General features: G+C 36.9%; 1 protein-coding gene and 1 long non-coding RNA gene across 2 annotated transcripts in view; one reads left to right on the forward strand and one right to left on the reverse strand.

The window, feature by feature from the left end:
• Positions 1 to 25,932, reverse strand: part of fax (failed axon connections) — an 80,990-nt gene that overhangs the window by 16,990 nt on the left and 38,068 nt on the right. The window lies entirely within an intron of this gene.
• Positions 399 to 6,251, forward strand: LOC141450126 (uncharacterized). The gene is made up of 4 exons (XR_012455942.1): positions 399 to 502; positions 2,957 to 3,085; positions 5,401 to 5,498; positions 5,960 to 6,251. It is a non-coding gene; the product is annotated as an uncharacterized lncRNA (long non-coding RNA).

The raw sequence follows: 25,932 nt of genomic DNA on the forward strand, positions 1-25,932 counted from the left end.
ACAGTCTGTCTGTACAGAGCTTAAGAATATCGTGTTTATAATCAAACTTGTAACAGACAACAGATTCATTAAACAGGACAGGGCTGTTTAAACAGTCTTCACTAGTTACATCTATCTTCAAAGACTAGAATTCAAGGCAGACGTTCTCTTTATTATTCTGATACCTCTTTATCCCAAAGATCGTTCCCAGGGCTCAGGGAGTTACCTGCTCAAAAAGCATAAGAGCCACAGATTTCACTCTGTCCAAAATCTGAATCCAAGCCTCGATTCTACTAGACAGGCCAGACAGGATCTTGTTTGAAACTGATTCTTAATCAGCCACGACAAAATGTCGCGTCCATCTGATTATTTTGGCAGATAACACTTACTGAAGTTCAGCTGATTTAATTAATGCACATGTTACCAATAAAAATTAGGTTAATTACAAAAAGAAACACAAAGTGTGAATGACGTACAGTTTCCCAGCGAAGATCTACAGTTAGTTTCATATATTGCGCTAACTGTAAGTGTGCTCCGATGCTGTTGTAGTTATACGATTACGAAATGTCGCATTCCTTTAATTCATTACTAATTATATTTAATTAGAAGCGGAAACACTCGTTCTTGTTTAAGCAGCGCTCAATTCTCACAACTAATATTAATTACTTGAGAAGAAGAACAAGTGGAGGGGGTGGCTACCATGGGAACGCTAATTGCGCTACAGAAAATAAATTCGCTGCAAACACTCACATGACTCTTTCTTAATAAACTTCTCAACCTCCTAATTTACACCACTTTACACATTTTTCCCTCTGCTTTAGCTTTACATCGTGAAATCTTACATTAAACCTAAATGAGACCATGGAAGGAAGCTACCCTGAACCCTTCTCCAAAACAACCCAAACACGACTTTTGCTAATAAAATTTATAGATTCTATTTAAAGTTTTTCATGAAGAAAGAAAAAATCTAGAATCCATTTCCACCCAGGGAAAACCAAATTCTACATTTTTCATTAGGCCAAAAAGTTCCTAGCTTATTAGGTAGGGACAAATTAGGGACACGCGCTGATTCTACTTTCTTCGTGTTTCGACACGGACATTTCCTACGTCATCTCAAAAATAGGGATGAGAGGAAGTAGAGAGTATTTCAGCCTCAGCAGCAATCTGGACCGCGAGAACGCCTTGAGAAGGTCATTTACTCTTGATAAAACTTTTGATGTAAAAGAAATGGGCAGCAGTTATGAGAGATTGTAGTGGGGACCGCCGAGAGGTTGCTCATAGTCACACACACACACTCTTCTGCAAGGAACAATGATCTGCCTACTTGGAGTACGTGCAACAATGGTACAATCGGTGTCGCGGAGAAGAGGGGCACAGTATCAATTGGGAACAGTACCACGCTGCGGGTAGGACTCCTGCTCCTGTTCGTCTACAGTAGATACGAGCAGTGCCAATGGAAACTGTTCTATAGCCAGGCTAACTCCCTCCTCCTCCTCCTCCTGCCAGTTGAACAAATTGAAAAACCTTGGGTATTATATTGTTAAATTGCCGTTATACACACCGAGCCTGGCAACTCAATGATCCTCCTTGCCAATCATCTCTTCCGACATCTTACACACAGTGCCGACCACTGTCCCACTCTCTCTGCTCCACCACCAACTTCCAGGCCAATGAACTCTCTCTCCCGTGACATCTATCTATACTGCAGTTCTTCTACTATCATGCAATAAATTACTACTGGCGATATTTTTAGAGCTATTTCGGCCAACTTTAATATGATAGTAAAAAGAACCCAAGTTATTTACTATACATTTTAACATTAAATTGCACAATAGTTTTTAATGCAATATTTCTTTTGATGTTTACTACAGACTACTGTCACCTCATAGTTTACTAACCGTAACATGGGCAATGTTGCCTTGATCTTCTGCCAAGTTAAGCCTTTGCTATTTGACTGCCTCTGATCTATCGAAACTCTTTTACTTCATAACAAAATCAAAAGAACAACGCCCGTGCTTTCACTGTTACAAATATAAGTTAAATAGAACATAATGTACCACTTCTGATATCAGATTAAGGAATACGGTTCCTGGTAAAGTGGTAAATAGATATCAGAGCTGTACCTTCTAGGAAGGTAAGGAATATACCTATCCGAATAAAAGAGATCGGGAGCCACATTTACCTTCTTCTGAGGCATAATATGCTAATCAGATCGTAATGCATAAGGTGCAGTTATGTAGATAAGTAGGTGAAGTTCATAACTTCCTGGTTCGCCGGGCATTCTAGCCAGATGTCAATCAGCCTCCAGTGGACTGGACTGGTGGAGATCAGTGTGAGTTACTACTGAATTAAGAGAAGAAATTGGAAATGAGACTGGGTAGGCAAACTTGATCCAGGGTATGATAACTTAATCCAGGGTACGCTAACTTAATCCAGGGTACACTGGAATGATCTATCATAAATCCGGTGGAGAACTTATTTCGCTGATTTACTACAAGGTTAAAAAAAAATAGTTCAGGACAAACTGAGGATCATATAGATCAGCAATACTATGTTGAAGCGAAGATGAACCAGAGCCACTACAATCTTTAAAGCCACCACCTCCTCAGGGGCAGAAGCCGTCCTCCTCCGACTCTAGGCCGCTACGCACCGTCACAGATCTGCCGGCCATTACTAACCGTTTGGTAACGCTTTCACAATGCTAGGACAGTCTCAGTTTTCACTTTGATAGAAATTTTGCCCAACTATTTTTTTGCACCATGATCGCCCCCCCCTGCCATTCTCCCCAGTCACGGCTAGTTTAGTTACTGTTATTATCTAGTAATTTAATTATTTCGCATCTAATGCAAGGTGAGAGCTAGAATATATTGTGCAAGCCTCTGCCACTCTTACTTTCTCTTACTCCTAATCGGAGGAAGTATTGCCAATCTTGTCCAATTTTCGATATCACATTCTCACCGGAAATACTCATTTGCAGGTTTTTCCAGATGAAGTCTCAATAACATGGATTTTGGATCCTGAAGAATCTATGATGATGATTTGGTGGTTCCTGTTGTAAAGGGCAATAACTTCCAATAAATAATATTTCCAGCGCAAACTCTGTACGGTAAGGATTAAATCCGACTCAAATTTCCAAAATTTTAAACAAATTTGTGAGTTGAAATTTGAGAAAAACAGTAAGGGAAAAGAGTGTGAGTGAACAATGATGGCCTTTAATCTTAAATTGTTTCAAATGAAAGATTTTATTCCTTTGGATTTCTTGGGTTTATTAAATAAGGCTGTTATAGTCTAATTTAGCTGGAAGTAAAAAAGGGGATGAAGATCGTGTTTCCATATTTAGTAGCAGACCAGGAGGAATGTGTGTGCGGTTGGCAAGGGATGTGCGACTTAGTGCAGCAAGCAGAACTGGCCAGAAAGTGAGGAGAGTGCAGAGTGCACACAACTCGTCGGCGCGAAGAAGGGGCGACGACCAAACTAGTTCACCTTCACAGAACGGGTTCCCCTCCTGAGCGGCCCCGCGTCACCATAATAAGCTCCTGGGTGCTCTTATCAAGTTCAATGTGAACAGACCACCACTGCCAGGGACTGCTGCTAACCACTTGCCTTTCTCACCGGGCTCCTTCAGGTAGATGCAGCGGACCTTCACTCCACCTTTACTAGCTCACCTGTCTAACCCAAACGTTCTTACCACTCACACGACTTCCTCCTACCCATCCTAAACACTGTATCCTCCAGGTAAAAAAGCCCATCTTCCTAACTTACGACTTTTTCTGTACAATCTGACTTACTAAGATTCTTACCAACACCATACAGTTGACAGAACTGCATTTTACTCTAGAATCACTTTATATCAGAATTCGGCATCCGGTATGATGTTTCTTCGTGAAACATGTGTAGAAAATTTATAAAACAAACCCAAAAAATGGTTTTATATCCCCGGAAAGGTAGACTCTGACATGAAGTTCATTCCTCTTTTCGAGCTGACTGATGGAAGAAGATGCATCGTCTCCAGAGCATTAATGAATGGATGGAAGTGCGTTTTGGTAGCTGGGAGTGATTAGTCTAACTGCTGGATTCCCTCTTTTCCTGGAACTTTCTTGCAGAGATAACTGGGATTTTAATTTAGAGGGAGGAATCTTCTTCAGAATATCTTGCAAGGTTAGTGGTACCATGAGTGTTGGTCTTAATAGATCTATTTTGGTCTAGTTTTGAAAAAAAAAACAAAAAAAAAAACATCGTTGAAGCCATATTTATGGAGAAAATCTCTAAAACCTTGGATCAGTAAAGTATAACATTTCCGGTTAGACAGAAAGGACTGATTGAGTCTGAGTCCAACACTCTTAAACATTTCTAGTGTACTGGATCCATATAGAACGAATCCCTCTTATATTACTTACAGGACCTGGACCAAAAGGAGCATCTTTTACTGATTGCACTCACCTACAAAGCGTGGAATGTCTCACCTCATTAACAACGAAATGACAAAATGACTCACCTGTAACAAACAAAAACAAAACAAACAAATTAGTATATTTAAAATATCATTATATTACATGTGAATATGTACAAGTTTACATAAATGGTTTATCTAACTTATTTCCGATGTCTTTTTATAAGTTTTCCATAAAATTTGCTACAATATGAATGGGAGAAAATTGTCCACTAAATAGAATCATGGAGAAAGAAAATCATCCTTCCGGGATAGATGGAAACTCCCGGGAAAGGTGTGTCGAGAATCATCCAGGAATACAGCTCGCTTCTAATTGTACGCTGACACAATAACCAATCAATCAATACTGAGAATTTCTGCTCCACAACGAGTATGGCTTTTCGTCAATAGACAGCCTCTGGCGAATGATTCGAGAAAATGGAGGATTTAAAAGTGAACAATTTTCTTTTACACCTTTTTCTTCAATTAACCAACCAATTTTCAAACTTTTACCACACCTCTAGCTTTAGCAGCAGAAAACACCAACTATTCTGCAAGAAAACTCTTTATTTGAAGTAAATTTAAGGCAAAAAGATTTTCTTGCATAATTTGATAATTCATCAAATACCTATGGGAGAAAATTTAGTAAAAAAAAAGTTAATTGAATTTTTCCTAGAAAAAAATTCGTATAAACAACTGACCAACCATAATGAAGAATGAAAGTGAGAAATATGGGCGGTATGCTTGGGCCAATCAAAAAAGGTGAGAACTGTTAGGTTGGCCACACCCACTTCTAGGAGACCACGCCTCTATCAATGAAATTGTGTTTAGTTGTGCTATAAGCGATAAATTGTATTTTCTGGCACACTTCTCATTTTTCTAATTAAGATTTATTCTTCTATTTATTGTTGTAAGAAGAATTGGCGCAGTTTTATTGTATTCACAAGAATACATACTTGGAGGAGTGATTATTACGTCTTTTACATTTTCAGTCTGAAGTTTGGCATAAATATCATAAAAATTAGTAATTGAAAATGTTAAATTTTACAAGGGATTTAAATCGATGTTTCGTTCAATACCAACATCAACCGTAAGTTCAGTTTAATTTTATTTTCCTCTAATTTATCGATTGTTAGTTTCGATTAGCGAGTTAAGCGATAGTTTTCTTTTTTTTAAAATTCATATTGATTATTTTCCTTAAACTTGGAGTCACGTGATCTATAACTTTTATTTGAATCATGTTAATCTAAACTAAAACTTAATCTAGGCGGATTTATCTTCTCACACCTGTACATACTTATGTAGGAAACGTCTAACCAAAGTTGGGAAAACGATCGAGGCTTTCTAGGCAATTTTCTGGAAGAATTGTCATTCTTCCAGGAAAAAAGTGGATTAATGTATGTTAAGAGTACCAACGTTGATGTGAAACTGTTCTTCAAGGAGTATTGCTTTCAGAGGGATATTAGGGGATCAGTAATGGCCATTTTATTCTAGTGAAATACAAAGTCCAAGTTTTTAGAAAATCTAACAACAGATTTTTTTCTATTTTAGGGACTGAATATCACTTGGCTCTTGACCAGTTGGCGCCATTGTTCTTAATATTGATTCAAGAACTCAAGTCCTCTTTTTATTAAATTTATTTTGTAATTAAAAAAATTTAAAAACTCAAAATGGAGTCCATATTTATTATTTATTATGGAGAAAGAAGAGATTATGTGAAAGTAATGAAATTTCCAGTCAGCTGGTCACACTGAGAAGAATGTTGCCCCAAGTTCAATGTTGCCAACACTGTTTGATCAGCAAGTTTATCGTAATATTTACTGAACTGGATGAACACGGGACTGGGCAGGAGAAGGCCAGTTTGGAACTTAATCAAGGGATTTTACAACACTTTTAATAATTCTAATAAAATAAAAAAAACAAAGTGGAAGTGAGTTTGTGTGTGTGAGTAAGAGAGAGAGAACTTAACCTCAAACGGTCTCTCTCTCTGAGGTGAGAGAGGTTAGATCCGGCAACTCACATGACTTTATCTGGCCACCATTCTCCAGTTTCCAACTTACAGAGTAGCTTCCGCCTCCACTCACCTAGATCTTCCTCTAAACGGATTTTCCAGGAACTACGATTAAAGTAACATTTATCCAGATCTATGTGTAAACCTATGTACGAAATAAGAAAAAAAGTGAAAAAACCATTTAATAAAATGTCACTTCCGGTTTGGTTATTCAGTTCAGACAGATATGCCTTTAAACGAATTTCCGTGGAGTAAATTCAATTAGTGCAACTAGTCGCACTGAAAACCCTTCCGGTATCACTTCCGGTCGACCATGTTAGACTGACTGCCACTTCTATCGATTACTCCTACAATATTTCACGACATATAAAAGGACGTAAATATGCCCAGATATCAACACTTCCTCTTGTCTTGAGATAGTCGAAAAACGAAAACAAAAAAACTTCGAAAAGAATGCTACAGGCGTTGTTTCCTCGACAAGAAAGAAGCCATTTCTGGATCTAGTCGTAACGGGTAAACATTGTTGCCAAAAATACTGTAAGTGGAAGTCGCACAAAAATGGGCATTTAATAATGGCAGCGGGCAAAACTGCCCCCTCTTGTGCCAACATAGCAACAGGAGGATGCTAAACAATACGTAGAGAAGGAGGAGGCGACTGCCCAAAAGGAAAAACTAGGTCGATCGCTAAAAATAGTGACACCGCCACAGATCGAACGAACCAGCCATATAATTAGCGAATGAAATATGAACTGTAAACACACCAGAGAGGTATGAGTCAGAGAGATGTATGTGTAGAGAGCGATCTGGCGGCCACGCTGGGAAGCTGTCCATTGTTTACATCGCAGGTATACCTCTCCTCCACCTCGTCGTGACCTTCACCGTCTCAACCATTCCAGTCTATTGTTAGAGCAGATAGTCTGACTTCAATAACGTATGTTTTCTACGCTTTTACACAATTTTGGGCCCAACTTATTTTTTTGTTAACCAAATGACGTCACACACACACACTGGACGAACTTCGCAAGTTGGTCTACCATATACTGCGTCATGAAGTCCTCTCACCACTACTACCTGAAGCTACCTACCATAAATATCAATACACTGGAAATAAACAATCTGGCGAGAACCCTAAAATGCCTTCCAGTTTACGTAATTACATTTTCTTGAAAATTAGAAATTGTATAGAAAAGGTAACAGGACTTCCGAAAAAAATGGCTCACAACTAAAAAAATCAATTCATAAAACTTCCGGTGATGATGCTGTGATCTTCTAACTCGAAACTTTTGCTGCATTCATTTAAAACTATTATTCAGGCGGGGCTTTACGTCCAACTACCAATTAGGTGTCGTGGACGGAGGCGACTAGAGAACATACTTTACTGTAAATTTCTCATATTAACCATTAAATAAAATACAAGGCCTAAGACCGGGGAATTGCACCCAGTAAACCAACAATACATACCATACTACCATTTAAAACTATTATTAAGACGGCAAATTTCGCTGAAATGACTCTACAAAGTATCACTGCCCTGTCCCTCTCCGTAATCCCCGTAAATCGAATTTTCCAGGGAGAGTTTCAAATAAAAGTTCTGGATCTACGTGAATGCAATGATTATGGTACACAGTTAGCGATTTGTTCTCGGGAGGAAACTAATTCCGGTTGAATGAATTCCACTAGATCCCTTGCGGAAGAGCATCATCCACGAAATACTAAGCGTGAACTGCCCAGGAGTGTTCACATACCTAGACCGCACACGTCGTGACAGCCAGCCAAGTAGGTGTCAAGACCGTTCCCGTCTGAAAGGCAGTAGGTTCACACACGCGGAACTATAAATACTGTCGGTCAATGGGACAGACCGACAGACTAGACGTCACCATTTTCTTCTTTGCTCACTAATAAATCTGTCGTCATTGAAGTGAGAGCGCGCAGTCATAACTTCTCTTCCATTCATCTTGTTGCCAGTCATACTTCTACACCTTTACGTTGTACACCAATCATTTCCACATCTATGCAAATAACTGTTTATTTCGTCACAATAGTCACAGCTGGTCTTCTTTTCTGCCATTGTACGAATTCTTTACCTTAGTCTCGCTTACTGGGTGTTCAAAGAGACTCCACCAAATACATCATGCCTTTTGAAGGTAATAATTAAATAATCCTTTTTCTTTGAAGGGAGATTTCCAGAATAGCAGACCTAATGCCTATTTATAGATCTGAATCGATAATCTGAAACGCTTTCGTGGAGAAATCCATTTTACGGCTTTTCTGGAGGGAGTCACTGTAGAGTGCGATTTCACTTAAAAACATCGTTTAAGCCACTTTAATGGACAGTTTCACATTGTTTATATTTTATCTAACTTTAGTTAAACTTTACACCCTCAAAATGTCTCGCGAATAAAAAGTAATTAAAAGTGAAAGCAGTCGTATATATTTTTCAGGCGAGGCTTAACTAATTAGGTGTCGTGGAATTGGGCAGAAGCAACTTTTTCTAACAAATAAAAAGTAGCTATACGCGGGATTCGAAATGGGAATCTCTCAAGCCACTAGACCAACATCGGCCTCTCTTATCTAGTGAATATCGGCTTCAAGAAATTTCTATCAAGGAGGCTCATGGCATGGTTTTAAGGAAGTTATGGACAGAACTGTAACGGGCTTTTCCGGAAATTGTAAAGTTTTACTATCTCTACATTTATACTATGAATTCACATGAGTTGCTAAAATTCCGTGTTCGCTGGAAATCCAAACATTTTACGCCCAATATACAATCACAAAGACTGGAATAGATGAGCAGTAAGTTGAGCGGCGTTATGTTCACTGGATCCATTAAATTATTGTCCAGAAGTTGAGCATTGCCAGCCAGGTTGGTCTGGAAAACAACCAGAGCCGCTTTTTGTTACGCTTTTCCAGTTTGTATGAACTAGTTGTTACACCTGCGCAAACACAACTCGTCTCACATGTGTAACTGTCCCGGCGATAATTACCTGCACACAGGAATACTTCTCATATTTTGGCAGGAAACAGAAAGAAGAACTTCTCTATCGTTAGTTAGGGAAGTTCCCGTTTTATCCAGGGAAACCCCCTAGTTTTCTTTAATTATTTAAAATAGTTTTTCTAATAAAAGAGGATCCACTGATTAAAATCTACAATCCATCCAGTCCCTAAACATGTTTGGAGTATTACTAGATACATGTACCCCATAAGATCGTCATTTAAACTGCGAGCTTGTTTTTAGAAAACTTAGGGCTTAACAGAGGTCAGGAAATCCCTTGATTTTAGAACCACCATTGGTCCTAAAACGGAACACACGGACCAATTTTTTCCGAGTTGAGAAACTTTAGAAAATGTAATAGTTTTTGCGGGTAAAAAACTATACAAAGTCTAAATTCTCTCTTAAACTCGTTTGAGTAATAAAATGGTGGTATAGATTGCACACTGCACAAAGAGGGTTACAGTTAACCGGGGTGTAAGAGGCCAGAGGGACGGGGCTGTCCTCAACCCTCCTTTACCCTGGCGGCTAAAAGGGCAATAGAGGACGTGGGGGAGCTGACGGCTGAGTGAACATCTGGCAGCCTCGATGTGCTGCTGCACTTTGCTGCAGCACGCAGACTCCAGGGTGCCGAGGTAGTTCTGCAATCTCATGCAAGCATGGGACCAGGCTGCTGCACCCTTTTTTTTGCTGAATCTTTTCCACCTTCAAAACCCAATGAAGGCGGAAGGTTCTTTTGTCTGTCGAAACTAAGTCTTTTCTCAAAAGTGAACCACTCCACTCTCTGCTCCCATTATTGCATCTTTCCAATACTTCCGGTTACCACCAGTTACTCAGAAACTTACTCTGTAAAGACGTCACTCTTCCTTAAAGAATTTTCTGTAAATTAGAAATTTAAAGGCTTCCATGAAATTCCCGAACCGAAAGGGTTTTCCTGACAGAAGCAAGACAGCAGGCTTAGCCTAAAAAACCCTGAAGATCCAGAGAACATCGCGACAAGTTGTTGAAGATAGATCTCAGAGCTCGCTAGTACGAAAGAAAGAAGTTCCAACCCCGCCCTAACAATATAATCGGCAGCTTAAAGAAATAAGACTACATTATGACTAATTCCCAAACAATGAAAGAGCTAGATTGATTTTTTGTAAATTGCAGGCCACGTTGTAGCGCCGGTATGCGATTACATCAGCCGTTCTAGTTTATAGTAAATTCAATTCAAAAAGAAGAGGCTAAAATTAACTAAAACGTTAATTTAATTATCGATAAGTGATGAATTAAATAGTTGTAGAAGTTCATTAAATGTTTATAAAGGCGGAGCGGGGGGGGGGATTATCCTGAAGAGCACGTGCAGGATGAGTCAATGTCTATTTTATGGAAATAGTAGCGCCAGTTCTGTGAGCCAGCCGCCATTAGATTAGTTAAGAGTGGATAACGTTGCGGCGGCTTCAGTAAAAAAGGAATGAGTGTGTCCGGTTGGCAGCCATGTTGTACTCACGAAGCACTGGACAAAACCAGCATCCGCTCTACACCAGCCCAATCAACTGCAACTGCACTCCATTCGCTGCACACACATTCTCTACCAGCATAAGTTTTAATGCATGTCTAGTTAAATTTAATATATGTGTGACAATTAACTGGGTCTCTGGTGCTCATTCCAGCTGTGGCCGTTCTAGTTCTTTTTACTTTTACTATACAGAGGCAGGCCTCCTCCCAACTGTAGGATCTTTCCGCGAGAGATTCTGGCCAGACCTCCGTCCGTTCCAATTTATTATGTCCAAAGAATTCTAACTTCTCCTACACGCCCCTCTTTCGCCCCATAGCTTTTTCACAGAATGAAAACCGAAAGGCTGGGTTGTGATTGAATCTTTTTTCAAAAGCTTTGGGTTTTCATACGAAGCGTACAAGCATCCGGAAGTTACATCCGGAGCTCTCCTCAACCATATTGTGTGTACTGAACAGTGGTTGGATGTAGGGAGTCATTTCCTCTTCCGCCACGCTTTCAATTCAGTTTTGATCATCCCAAAAGGCTATTTCAGCATAAAACCGACTTTTCGAGTTTTTCTCTTAATCCACTTGGCCGTCATAACCGTGAAGAACGCTGTCTTCAGCACAACTGTGAGCCATGATTTCATGAGGATAATCAGAATCATACATAAAGCTGCAGTACCTGAAAACAGCAAGCTCAAAATAGCGCTATTAGAAAGAATACGGAGCTAATGAGAAGTATCGAGCGTAGACAAAATTAGGAGGGAGAATAGATTTTTTTTGCGGGCGGAGGAAATGGTCCAGACTGGGGAGTACAGATCTAGGAGGCTGTGATTGAGATTGAGATTCAGAGAGCTCCACTTAGTACCAATTGTCTGCCGCCGTGTGGGTGTTCATCTAAACTAGTAGAAATCCCAAACGTTTCTATGACAACCCTGCACGCGTGTGTGTGTCTGTACTGTGCTGGCTCGTGCAATGAGCTAAAAAAAAGACTATTTCTCTACATGTGAAGACAAAGGTCTTCACAAGTTGAATAATTTAAGTGGTCACGCGATGTCTCTGTGACTTCAGGGCCTTCCTTCTCTTTACACAATAATTATCGTCAATTCCAAGTTTATCAGGCAGAATTATGTCAGCAGCGAAGTTTATTTTTGTTCAGTTGTTCACCATGAAAACACTGATTAATCTGACTTTAGCACTTAAGAGAGCGTGGTGGGTGTGACGAGTGACCTACGGAATAGGGCCTACCCGATAGAAAACCGTACTCCACTTCTTTATCAGACTCTCACATTCAGTCTTCAGACCTGGCTCCTCTTAAACCAACTCAGTCTCGTTCCAGCAACTTTTCCAGTTACCACCATAATCAGCTTGCACCAAGCGTGGGCATTCCACAGCGCTACTCATCAACTCCTTTAAGCTTAAGCAAAATGTTACGTGCACCACTCTACAAAAATCTTCCGATTAGGCGATCTCCCAAATTTGCGTGGGGCCGCTACGACTAATGAACGGAGAAGGGTTCCCCCCCAGTCCTCAAAGAACCATAGCGCCCTCGACTAGGTTAAGATTTAATTTGGATAATTTGATACGGTCCCCCAAAAAGAAATTGGATGGTGGAGCTATTCTTCTTTTGGTTTTAGCGTTTCTTTGGCAATCAAACAGAATGAAATCATGGAGATACAACAAATAAACAGAACTAAGTGTTAAAGCAGCCGCTGGGAGGACGAAGGGCGAAAATAGTGCAGAATAGTTATTTTTGGCCACTATAAGATCTAAATACATTTACCAACATATAAAGAATTTATAAACTATAGAGGGCCCAAGTAGGCAAAGTTGGCAGCCTGGCAATGCCTTATGTAAACATTGGCCCGAGTAAACATGGTCACTGTGTTAGTAAGCATTATCATATTGTTTACATTTCCTTGCAGCTCACAATTCTAGTGTAAACTCTACAGAGTAAACTATTATTTCTAACAGAACTTTGATTTTATGATCTCTTTATTTAGAAATATTGCAAACAATCGATACGCTTTGGAATATTATCTATAAACAGCTGATATAAACACGCTGCCAGCAGCAACAGCTGAGCCGTAATAGAGACATCTGTCGGGAATTGTTGTCAGCTGGGCACTAAACCAAAGGTTTGAGAAAAGCTGCCATGACATGACTTTCTCTTATACAATCCCTAGGATTCTTAACTTCTAAGCATCCATAGATTTATCCCTGGATTCTTCAAGAAAGTAAAGTGGAACCGTAAAACGGAAATGGCACCTTTAACAGACGCTCCTCTGACTGCACAACGAATTTTCCTGCAAGAGTTAAGCAAATAGAAGTTCTTAACTTGAAGTGTCCACTAAGCATAGACGTCATCTAAGTCTCAGAAAGGAGAGAGGCATCCTCTCATTGGTCGATTCGCTGGTGGACTTTCAGGAACCTCTTAGCTCTCTTATGAACAATGTATAAGTCAAAGGAACGTCAGTCTTATCCCATTGAAATGAAACTTTAGAGGGGAAATCTAATTAAAGTTAGTAGTATAGTTTCGGGCCACCGAGGACGAATTTTTGCGTCGAAGCCTTATGGGGACAGGGCGAGGGAATGCAGGGGAAAACACCCCTTCCTCGTCCTGTCCACACCAAAATCGAGCGTGCGTACGTATGAGAGGTAGCGCGCGTACGCGCGTCTTATCGCATCTTTTCTATTTACCAATCATCGTACAGGATGAGATCTTAGGCATTTTCTCGGTCTTATTTTAGAGAAAACCCCCTAAAATGATTGAACTCTCAAATTTTTAAAGTTTTTCTTGAAAATGGCTGTTCGAGATTTACTCTGAATTTCGCAGAGAGATTACACTATTTGCCAGAAACATTACTCTTGAAAACCCTGAGTACATTAAGTAAGAGGCCATAAAGCAGAGGTGGATGCTGGGGTGTGATCATTGAAGTGGTAGAGCTGCTACAGAATTTCATGTTTTTCTATATCTCCCTCTGTGAAGCACGTATTGACATGGAATTTTGTCCTCTTGTACACTTTGTTTTTCTCAATTATAAACTATAGTTATTTTGTGCACAGATCTAAAATGGTAGAAGAAATAAAGGGTTGAAAATTTTTTGGGTCATGAAATTCTGTAAAATTGTGACCGTTCTATATCTCCCACTGTGAACCACGTATTGATATGGAATTTTGTTCTCTTATATACTTTGTTTTTCTCAATTACAAACTATAGTTATTTTGTGCACAGATCTATAAATGTAGAAGATATAAAGAGTTGAAAATTTTTTGGGTCATGAAATTCTGTAAAATTGTGACCGTTCTATATCTCCCTCAGTGAACCACGTATTCTTATGGAATTTTGTTCTCTTATATACTTTGTTTTTCTCAATTACAAACTATAGTTATTTTGTGCACAGATCTATAAATGTAGAAGATATAAAGGGTTGAAAATTTTTTGGGTCATGAAATTCTGTAAAATTGTGACCGTTCTATATCTCCCTCAGTGAACCACGTATTCTTATGGAATTTTGTTCTCTTATATACTTTGTTTTTCTCAATTATAAACTATAGTTATTTTGTGCACAGATCTATAAATGTAGAAGATATAAAGGGTTGAAAATTTTTTTGGTCATGAAATTCTGTAAAATTGTGACCGTTCTATCTCTCCCACTGCGAGCCACGTATTGATATGGAATTTTGTTCTCTTATATACTTTGTTTTTCTCAATTACAAACTATAGTTATTTTGTGCACAGATCTATAAATGTAGAAGATATAAAGGGTTGAAAATTTTTTGGGTCATGAAATTCTGTAAAATTGTGACCGTTCTATATCTCCCTCAGTGAACCACGTATTCTTATGAAATTTTGTTCTCTTGAACACCTTGTTTTTCTCAATTATAAACTATAGTTATTTTGTGAACAGATCTATAAATGTAGAAGATATAAAGGGTTGAAAATTTTGTGGGTCATGAAATTCTGTAAAATTATGGCCGTTCTATATCTCCCACTGTGAAGCACGTATTGGTATGGAATTTTCTTCTCTTGTACACTTTGTTTTTCTCAATTATAAACTATAGTTATTTTGTGCACAGAACTATAAATGTAGAAGATATAAAGGGTTGAAAATTTTGTGGGTCATGAAATTCTGTAAAATTATGGCCGTTCTATATCTCCCACTGTGAACCACGTATTCGTATGAAATTTTATTCTTTTGTACACTTTGTTTTTCTCAACTATAAACTACAGTTATTTTGTGCACAGAACTATAAATGTAGAAGATATAAAGGGTTGAAAATTTTTTGGGTCATGAAATTCTGTAAAATTATGGCCGTTCTATATCTCCCACTGTGAACCACGTATTGATATGGAATTTTGTTCTCTTGTACACTTTGTTTTTCTCAATTATAAACTATAGTTATTTTGTACACAGATCTAAAAAGGTAGAAGATATAAAGGGTTGCAAATTTTTTGGGTCATGAAATTCTGTAAAATTATGGCCGTTTTATATCTCCCATTGTGAACCACGTATTGATATGGAATTTTGTTCTCTTGTACACTTTGTTTTTCTCAATTATAAACTATAGTTATTTTGTGCACAGAACTATAAATGTAGAAGATATAAAGGGTTGAAAATTTTTTGCGTCATGAAATTCTGTAAAATTATGGCCGTTCTATATCTCCCACTGTGAAGCACTTATTGGTATAGAATTTTCTTCTCTTGTACACTTTGTTTTTCTCAATTATAAACTATAGTTATTTTGTGCACAGAACTATAAATGTAGAAGATATAAAGAGTTGAAAATTTTGTGGGTCATGAAATTCTGTAAAATTATGGCCGTTCTATATCTCCCACTGTGAACCACGTATTGCTATGGAATTTTGTTCTCTTATACACTTTGTTTTTCTCAATTATAAACTATAGTTATTTTGTGCACCGAACTATAAATGTAGAAGATATAAAGGGTTGAAAATTTTGTGGGTCATGAAATTCTATAAAAATTATTGCCGTTCTATATCACCCACTGTGAACCACGTATTCGTATGAATTTTTATTCTTTTGTACACTTTGTTTTTCTCAACTATAAACTATAGTTATTTTGTGCACAGAACTATAAATGTAGAAGATATAAAGGGTTGAAAATTTTTTGGGTCATGAAATTCTGTAAAATTATGGCCGTTCTATATCTCCCACTGTGAACCACGTATTCGTATGAAATTTTCTTCTCTTGTACACTTTGTTTTTCTCAATTATAAACTATAGTTATTTTGTGGACATATCTAAAAAAGTAGAAGATATAAAGGGTTGAAAATTTTGTGGGTCATGAAATTCTGTAAAATTATGGCCGTTCTATATCTCCCACTGTGAACCACGTATTCGTATGAAATTTTATTCCATTGTACACTTTGTTTTTCTCAATTATAAACTATAGTTATTTTGGGCACAGAACTATAAATGTAGAAGATATAAAGGGTTGAAAATTTTGTGGGTCATGAAATTCTGTAAAATTATGGCCGTTCTATATCTCCCACTGTGAACCACGTATTCGTATGAAATTTTCTTCTCTTGTACACTTTGTTTTTCTCAATTATAAACTATAGTTATTTTGTGGACATATCTAAAAAAGTAGAAGATATAAAGGGTTGAAAATTTTGTGGGTCATGAAATTCTGTAAAATTATGGCCGTTCTATATCTCCCACTGTGAACCACGTATTCGTATGAAATTTTATTCTTTTGTACACTTTGTTTTTCTCAATTATAAACTCTAGTTATTTTGTGCACAGAACTATAAATGTAGAAGATATAAAGGGTTGAAAATTTTGTGGGTCATGAAATTCTGTAAAATTATGGCCGTTCTATATCTCCCACTGTGAACCACGTATTCGTATGAAATTTTATTCTATTGTACACTTTGTTTTTCTCAATTATAAACTATAGTTATTTTGGGCACAGAACTATAAATGTAGAAGATATAAAGGGTTGAAAATTTTGTGGGTCATGAAATTCTGTAAAATTGTGACCGTTCTATATCTCCCTCAGTGAACCACGTATTCTTATGAAATTTTGTTCTCTTGAACACCTTGTTTTTCTCAATTATAAACTATAGTTATTTTGTGAACAGATCTATAAATGTAGAAGATATAAAGGGTTGAAAATTTTGTGGGTCATGAAATTCTGTAAAATTATGGCCGTTCTATATCTCCCACTGTGAAGCACGTATTGGTATGGAATTTTCTTCTCTTGTACACTTTGTTTTTCTCAATTATAAACTATAGTTATTTTGTGCACAGAACTATAAATGTAGAAGATATAAAGGGTTGAAAATTTTGTGGGTCATGAAATTCTGTAAAATTATGGCCGTTCTATATCTCCCACTGTGAACCACGTATTCGTATGAAATTTTATTCTTTTGTACACTTTGTTTTTCTCAACTATAAACTACAGTTATTTTGTGCACAGAACTATAAATGTAGAAGATATAAAGGGTTGAAAATTTTTTGGGTCATGAAATTCTGTAAAATTATGGCCGTTCTATATCTCCTACTGTGAACCACGTATTGATATGGAATTTTGTTCTCTTGTACACTTTGTTTTTCTCAATTATAAACTATAGTTATTTTGTGCACAGAACTATAAATGTAGAAGATATAAAGAGTTGAAAATTTTGTGGGTCATGAAATTCTGTAAAATTATGGCCGTTCTATATCTCCCACTGTGAACCACGTATTGCTATGGAATTTTGTTCTCTTATACACTTTGTTTTTCTCAATTATAAACTATAGTTATTTTGTGCACCGAACTATAAATGTAGAAGATATAAAGGGTTGAAAATTTTGTGGGTCATGAAATTCTATAAAAATTATTGCCGTTCTATATCACCCACTGTGAACCACGTATTCGTATGAATTTTTATTCTTTTGTACACTTTGTTTTTCTCAACTATAAACTATAGTTATTTTGTGCACAGAACTATAAATGTAGGAGATATAAAGGGTTGAAAATTTTTTGGGTCATGAAATTCTTTAAAATTATGGCCGTTCTATATCTCCCACTGTGAACCACGTATTCGTATGAAATTTTATTCTTTTGTACACTTTGTTTTTCTCAATTATAAACTATAGTTATTTTGTGCACAGAACTATAAATGTAGAAGACATAAAGGGTTGAAAATTTTGTGGGTCATGAAATTCTGTAAAATTATGGCCGTTCTATATCTCCCACTGTGAACCACGTATTCGTATGAAATTTTATTCTTTTGTACACTTTGTTTTTCTCAATTATAAACTATAGTTATTTTGTGCACAGAACTATAAATGTAGAAGATATAAAGGGTTGAAAATTTTGTGGGTCATGAAATTCTGTAAAATTATGGCCGTTCTATATCTCCCACTGTGAACCACGTATTCGTATGAAATTTTCTTTTCTTGTACACTTTGTTTTTCTCAATTATAAACTATAGTTATCTTGTGGACATATCTAAAAAAGTAGAAGATATAAAGGGTTAAAAATTTGGTGGGTCATGAAATTCTGTAAAATTATGGCCGTTCTATATCTCCCACTGTGAACCACGTATTCGTATGAAATTTTCTTCTCTTGTACACTTTGTTTTTCTCAATTATAAACTATAGTTATTTTGTGGACATATCTAAAAAAGTAGAAGATATAAAGGGTTGAAAATTTTGTGGGTCATGAAATTCTGTAAAATTATGGCCGTTCTATATCTCCCACTGTGAACCACGTATTCGTATGAAATTTTATTCCATTGTACACTTTGTTTTTCTCAATTATAAACTATAGTTATTTTGGGCACAGAACTATAAATGTAGAAGATATAAAGGGTTGAAAATTTTGTGGGTCATGAAATTCTGTAAAATTATGGCCGTTCTATATCTCCCACTGTGAACCACGTATTCGTATGAAATTTTCTTCTCTTGTACACTTTGTTTTTCTCAATTATAAACTATAGTTATTTTGTGGACATATCTAAAAAAGTAGAAGATATAAAGGGTTGAAAATTTTGTGGGTCATGAAATTCTGTAAAATTATGGCCGTTCTATATCTCCCACTGTGAACCACGTATTCGTATGAAATTTTATTCTTTTGTACACTTTGTTTTTCTCAATTATAAACTATAGTTATTTTGTGCACAGAACTATAAATGTAGAAGATATAAAGGGTTGAAAATTTTGTGGGTCATGAAATTCTGTAAAATTATGGCCGTTCTATATCTCCCACTGTGAACCACGTATTCGTATGAAATTTTATTCTATTGTACACTTTGTTTTTCTCAATTATAAACTATAGTTATTTTGGGCACAGAACTATAAATGTAGAAGATATAAAGGGTTGAAAATTTTGTGGGTCATGAAATTCTGTAAAATTATGGCCGTTCTATATCTCCCACGGTGAACCACGTATTCGTATGAAATTTTCTTCTCTTGTACACTTTGTTTTTCTCAATTATAAACTATAGTTATTTTGTGGACATATCTAAAAAAAGTAGAAGATATAAAGGGTTGAAAATTTTGTGGGTCATGAAGTTCTGTAAAATTATGGTCGTTCTATATCTCCCACTGTGAACCACGTATTCGTATGAAATTTTATTCTTTTGTACACTTTGTTTTTCTCAATTATAAACTATAGTTATTTTGTGTACAGAACTATAAATGTAGAAGATATAAAGGGTTGAAAATTTTGTGGGTCATGAAATTCTGTAAAATTATGGCCGTTCTATATCTCCCACTGTGAACCACGTATTCGTATGAAATTTTATTCTTTTGTACACTTTGTTTTTCTCAATTATAAACTATAGTTATTTTGTGCACAGAACTATAAATGTAGAAGATATAAAGGGTTGAAAATTTTGTGGTTCATGAAATTCTGTAAAATTATGGCCGTTCTATATCTCCCACTGTGAACCACGTATTCGTATGAAATTTTCTTCTCTTGTACACTTTGTTTTTCTCAATTATAAACTATAGTTATTTTGTGGACATATCTAAAAAAGTAGAAGATATAAAGGGATGAAAATTTTGTGGGTCATGAAATTCTGTAAAATTATGGCCGTTCTATATCTCCCACTGTGAACCACGTATTCGTATGAAATTTTATTCTATTGTACACTTTGTTTTTCTCAATTATAAACTATAGTTATTTTGGGCACAGAACTATAAATGTAGAAGATATAAAGGGTTGAAAATTTTGGGGGTCATGAAATTCTGTAAAATTATGACCGTTCTATATCTCCCACTGTGAACCACGTATTCGTATGAAATTTTCTTCTCTTGTACACTTTGTTTTTCTCAATTATAAACTATAGTTATTTTGTGGACATATCTAAAAAAGTAGAAGATATAAAGGGTTGAAAATTTTGTGGGTCATGAAATTCTGTAAAATTATGGCCGTTCTATATCTCCCACTGTGAACCACGTATTCGTATGAAATTTTATTCTTTTGTACACTTTGTTTTTCTCAATTATAAACTATAGTTATTTTGTGCACAGAACTATAAATGTAGAAGATATAAAGGGTTGAAAATTTTGTGGGTCATGAAATTCTGTAAAATTATGGCCGTTCTATATCTCCCACTGTGAACCACGTATTCGTATGAAATTTTCTTCTCTTGTACACTTTGTTTTTCTCAATTATAAACTATAGTTATTTTGTGGACATATCTAAAAAAGTAGAAGATATAAAGGGTTGAAAATTTTGTGGGTCATGAAATTCTGTAAAATTATGGCCGTTCTATATCTCCCACTGTGAACCACGTATTCGTATGAAATTTTATTCTTTTGTACACTTTGTTTTTGTCAATTATAAACTATAGTTATTTTGTGCACAGAACTATAAATATAGAAGATATAAAGGGTTGAAAATTTTGTGGGTCATGAAATTCTGTAAAATTATGGCCGTTCTATATCTCCCACTGTGAACCACGTATTCGTATGAAATTTTCTTCTCTTTTACACTTTGTTTTTCTCAATTATAAACTATTGTTATTTTGTGGACATATCTAAAAAAGTAGAAGATATAAAGGGTTGAAAATTTTGTGGGTCATGAAATTCTGTAAAATTATGGCCGTTCTATATCTCCCACTGTGAACCACGTATTCGTATGAAATTTTATTCTATTGTACACTTTGTTTTTCTCAATTATAAACTATAGTTATTTTGGGCACAGAACTATAAATGTAGAAGATATAAAGGGTTGAAAATTTTGTGGGTCATGAAATTCTGTAAAATTATGGCCGTTCTATATCTCCCACTGTGAACCACGTATTCGTATGAAATTTTATTCTATTGTACACTTTGTTTTTCTCAATTATAAACTATAGTTATTTTGGGCACAGAACTATAAATGTAGAAGATAGGCGACCAAGATGGAGGTTCAAAAAAAAACCCTTAGCACTCCGTCATTTTCCTGTGTCCAAAAAAAAAAAGATATTTTTTGAAATGTAGTGTACTTGTGGCTGTGATTCAAATATCTCAAAGACAAATCGAAAATTGAAACTCTGGTCTCCTCAGTAGTGCCAACTGTATCTAAACCTCTCGACCAATATTGCCACTTTATCGATTAGGTATTTCCCTTTTAAATATTTTAAACTGAGACGACGAATCATTTACGAATCATTTAAGGTCGGCTGGTGAATTCGACGGAAATGTCATTAGAGATAATTAAAAAAAAATGTAATGTAACGCAATCTATTTAGAGCATAACGATCTTTGTACGAGTGGAAATAGTCGTAAGGTTGGTAATACTGGCTGGCTGGCTGGTTCTCGTCCTGAGAGAAGTAAACAAACACTCCAGTACACCCCGCTGGAACTATAAACATTAGCATACTCCTCTCTACACGAACAGAGCCTGTCTTGGAATTTCTTTAATTCTAACGACGAATTGTTTTCTAGTTCAATTAATCTAAAAATAGTGGCAGTGGAGACGGCTAGCCGAGGTGTTCACGTCGAAATGCGAGCAGAGTAATCTCTTCCAGAAAGTAATAACATTCGCTTGGCTCCAGAAGATTGCAGCACTATCAGCTAGACTGTGGCTCACATCTTTGTATTATGAGAGGGGGTTTAGTTAAGAAGTCAATACATTCTTTTTGTTCATTTTAAAACTATTCCTTCATTTCTATTCATGGATCAGTAGCGTAGCCTGGTTATTAAATCTGGGTAGACTGTAGCCCTAGTGTATCTCAAATTGTACATCATTATTACTTCTCTTTAACGAACTCTTTCAAATATCCAGATTTATCTGTGTGACGTGGTCATAAAATGCAGGCCATGAGAACAAGTTGTGTGAGATACCTCATTGAACTTCCTGTAAAAATGGTTAATGCGGCAGACAAATTTAAATAACATTTTCCGATTTCCTGCCAGTTAATGAGTAAGTTTTTTTTTTGGTATGTCGTCGATTTCGCGCCAAGCATCCTCCTCCTGGCTATCACGCGTTACTAAGTTAAGTAAAGGCAGTGTGAGACATCCTGGTACACCAAAGAGTATTGGTCTGAGCTCCTGAGCTTTCAGGACAAGCAATGAATTAGGTAGCGGTACTTGTCAGTTCAGTTACCAGCTTTCATGTTACCCCACCAAGATACTTGGCCATCTGATTAGGTCTAGTAACTATTATATAATTATTAGTTTGAAAGTTAGTTAGAATTCTGATTGATTATAAGGAAATTAAGTATGTCTTTACAGCATCTGGTGTACAATGGATGATTCACTACCTTCTCCTAAAATTTTCAATTTCATAGATAAACGCTCCTATTATACTATGCGTCACTGGAGGAAGTTAGTCAACATCCTCTTGAATTAAATTGAATACAATATACTGTTTAATATCAACGCAAGCAAACTGGCTGAAGAACTCCACCCGCACGTCACAGTACTGACATACAAACAGAGCGGTCTTTTATTCAAAGTTCAGACAATGTTCTTACTATAATGTTCTCATATTAACCATTAAATAAAATCCAAGGCCTAGACACCGGGGAATCGAACCCACTAAACCAACAATACATCTTAGCATTGCGGGTCTAGTCTCTTAACCGCTCGGCTACCGTGGCGCCTATCAAATAGGTAATGTTCAATTAAACAAAAAACATTAAAAATCTATTCAGGATAATAGCATTTCCGATGAGTCTATTTTCATGTTTAGATCTTATTGAAACTAAGACCTACATTATCCTGAAATGGGACTTAAAAGCCTAACCACGCCACATAGCTGAATAGAGCTGAAATATCTGAAAAAGGTAATCGAATTTTTATGGAAAAATGTAGAACTGCTCATGTCATGCGCAAGTTTAAAGGAAGTCACCGTTTACGATAAAATCTCAAAAATTTGAAACCACGATTTAGTTAGCGGAACTTCCTGATGGTTAATTGAGTCCAAAAAAGGGACCTAAACTAGATAACAGCTTAGAGAATCTCTGCATTTTAACTTAAATTTTAGCTCAGCTAGTGCAATAAGAGGAAAAGTGAAATTGTTGCTTGTGATACGCACCCTTGGAGAAGACATCGTCTCTCATTTTAACCACGAACTGACTCACCTGTAACAAGAAAAAGACAAAAAAACGTTAACATAAATTTGAAATACTACAGAATTTATAAAAATAAGAATTTTAAAACTACGTCTAATAAGTAAAAAAGAAGAAAAAAAAAGATAAGTTATGGATGGAGTTCTAATGGGATGCTGTTATGTATCCTTGAGTGGAGAGGACAAACAGGCGAGCCGAGCTCCGCAGTTCCAAGTTCTCACCGGCTCTCCACAAGGTTATTCCGGCTCTTACAACTAAAAATATATCTCCTCTACTAACTAAATAGCTGGCCACCAAATTCAACAACTTTTATTAGCAACCAAATCTGTTCAGCAACTCCCCGCCGCGCAATATATAAACAACACTCTGGACAAGGTCGCCTCGCCATGTTGGCTGTTAATGTTTACGTCAAATATTAAAATAACTACCAATTTTCTTTTCAATTTCTGGTCGGTGGAAGTATTGCGATCGTTCCCAAGAAACAGTTTCAAGTAATAGTGAGACGGTTAGTGAACGTTTCTACCAAGTTTACAGGGAAAACGATGAGAACATTTCTCTTCTAACTCAGGGGACCTAAAAGTGGATTTTCCGGTGAAAATTCTAAACTGGAAAACTATCCGATTGCAATATTTTTCCAAACTTGGGATCGGGAAATCGCTGAGACAAAATCACTAAACAGAACCCTTCTGGTACCTCCGAGTAGAAAAGTAGCCAACCAACTTATTTCTTCATATTCTCATAGGCAAGCATACAAATGGAAAATTTAAATTTTTCTGGCTCGGATGATACGCGTCTTCTTGAACGCCAATAAATACTTATTTGGAACAGAGTATGGCCAGCACTGTTCTACAGATGGTCGGCCTAAAAAAGAGAAATACACTTGTTTCATTGCAAGTGAGCGAATGGAATGTGCGGGGATGAACTAATTGCACAATTCACAAGAAACTTTCTTCTCTTTCCGGTGGACTTAAAAAGCGGATATCCGTTACTCCTGTTCACTGGTTACCAAATTACAACTGTACAATCTAATCTTGGCGAACTAACAAACAAGCTAAACACAAATTTGCTTTCAAAAATTAAACATTTCTAGGATTGTGAAGTTCCAAGAAAGAAAAGTTGTACCAGAGAGATCTCCCAGCAACGTTTTGAAAGTTTTCTTTTCCAAGTTCGAGATGTGTGATGCATAAATCTCCTTCCTTCCCAGCTTATTTTATGCACTTAATTTTCTACGCAATTCTAAAATAAGGCACTTTGCAGAGCACATGGACTGAAGCTTCTCCTCCTATGGAAACTTCAAGTGCGCCTGCAGCACTTCTGAAGCACAATTCGGGAAGGTGAGCTCAAGTCCGATTTACAGTTACCATCGCCACTTAATTTAAAATATTTGCTACTCAAACATTTCTTTGGATATGAGATTAGGCAGAAGTTCAGAGTTGTTCCAACAGTTTGCATTTTAAATCTCTCATTTCCTTCTCAACCAGTGTGGGAGGCCACTTGCAACCACTGGCAAAGCCACTTTGAGGACTTAGCAGTATTGTCCAGAAGGAATATTTCTTTTTGTTTTGTTTTCATTCGAATGTTTAGCAATTCTACTAATTTCAAAAGTTCTAAATACTTATTAAGGAAATATGATGCGTAAAACTATGTTTCATTACCACCCCTTGCGTAATGTAGGGAAGGATTAACCGGAAATACTTCATCGAGGCGTAACGGAAGGAATACTTATTGCCGAAACTTTTTGTGGAATCATTAGCCCAATGATCAAAACCTAAGATACCAGCTTCCCATTTCCTTCCAGAACGTCTCTGAGAGCAACTAACTTGGCTGCTAGAAGATCGGCTATTCCATATACCGTTAAGGGACTTCGTGGAACTTCCCACTTCAGTGAGAAAGACAGGATTCTCGTCCATGAGATATTAAGACTGATTAGCTTTATTGTAACTCAATATAGTGATATTAATGAGGTTCAGTCTTGTTGGGGTACAGGACCTCATATATGGTAATTACAATTTATTTAATGGTCTAGTGTTCTGGTGACAAAGAGACTTGCACTACAGCCTATATAGCAGCAACCCCCAGACGGATTGGGGACGTCGCTACGGCGGCGGCACACAGAAGGGGAGTCTCGATGACTCATGTCACAGGGGAATCTCTGGTCGAACCCCCCACCATTCTGACTCAATGTACACTCTCACTAATAATATCGATTTTATATTTATACACCAGTATAGTTTTATACCAGGCATTATTATTTTGTTAACTGACCACTTCCGGGGCGCCCTTTTGGTGGTGCGTAAAGAGGGCGGCCAAGGGGGCCATAGAAATGGCCGCGGCCGTGGGTGGGTGCTCGAGACAAAATCGAAACTGCCCATTCACCTTGTGTCTGCGTACAGACAGACTGCCGGGCGCCTTTCTAACCCAACTCCTCCACAGTCAACTTCACCACGAAACTATTTATTACCCAGGTTCTCTTTTTCCTTATCTAGACGAGCAATGGAGAGAGGACACTTTGGCTAGCGCAG

The sequence above is a fragment of the Rhodnius prolixus genome, unplaced genomic scaffold, assembly GCF_049639745.1.
Source record: "Rhodnius prolixus isolate KJV_2025 unplaced genomic scaffold, Rpr scaffold_2, whole genome shotgun sequence".
Taxonomy (NCBI): domain Eukaryota; kingdom Metazoa; phylum Arthropoda; class Insecta; order Hemiptera; family Reduviidae; genus Rhodnius; species Rhodnius prolixus.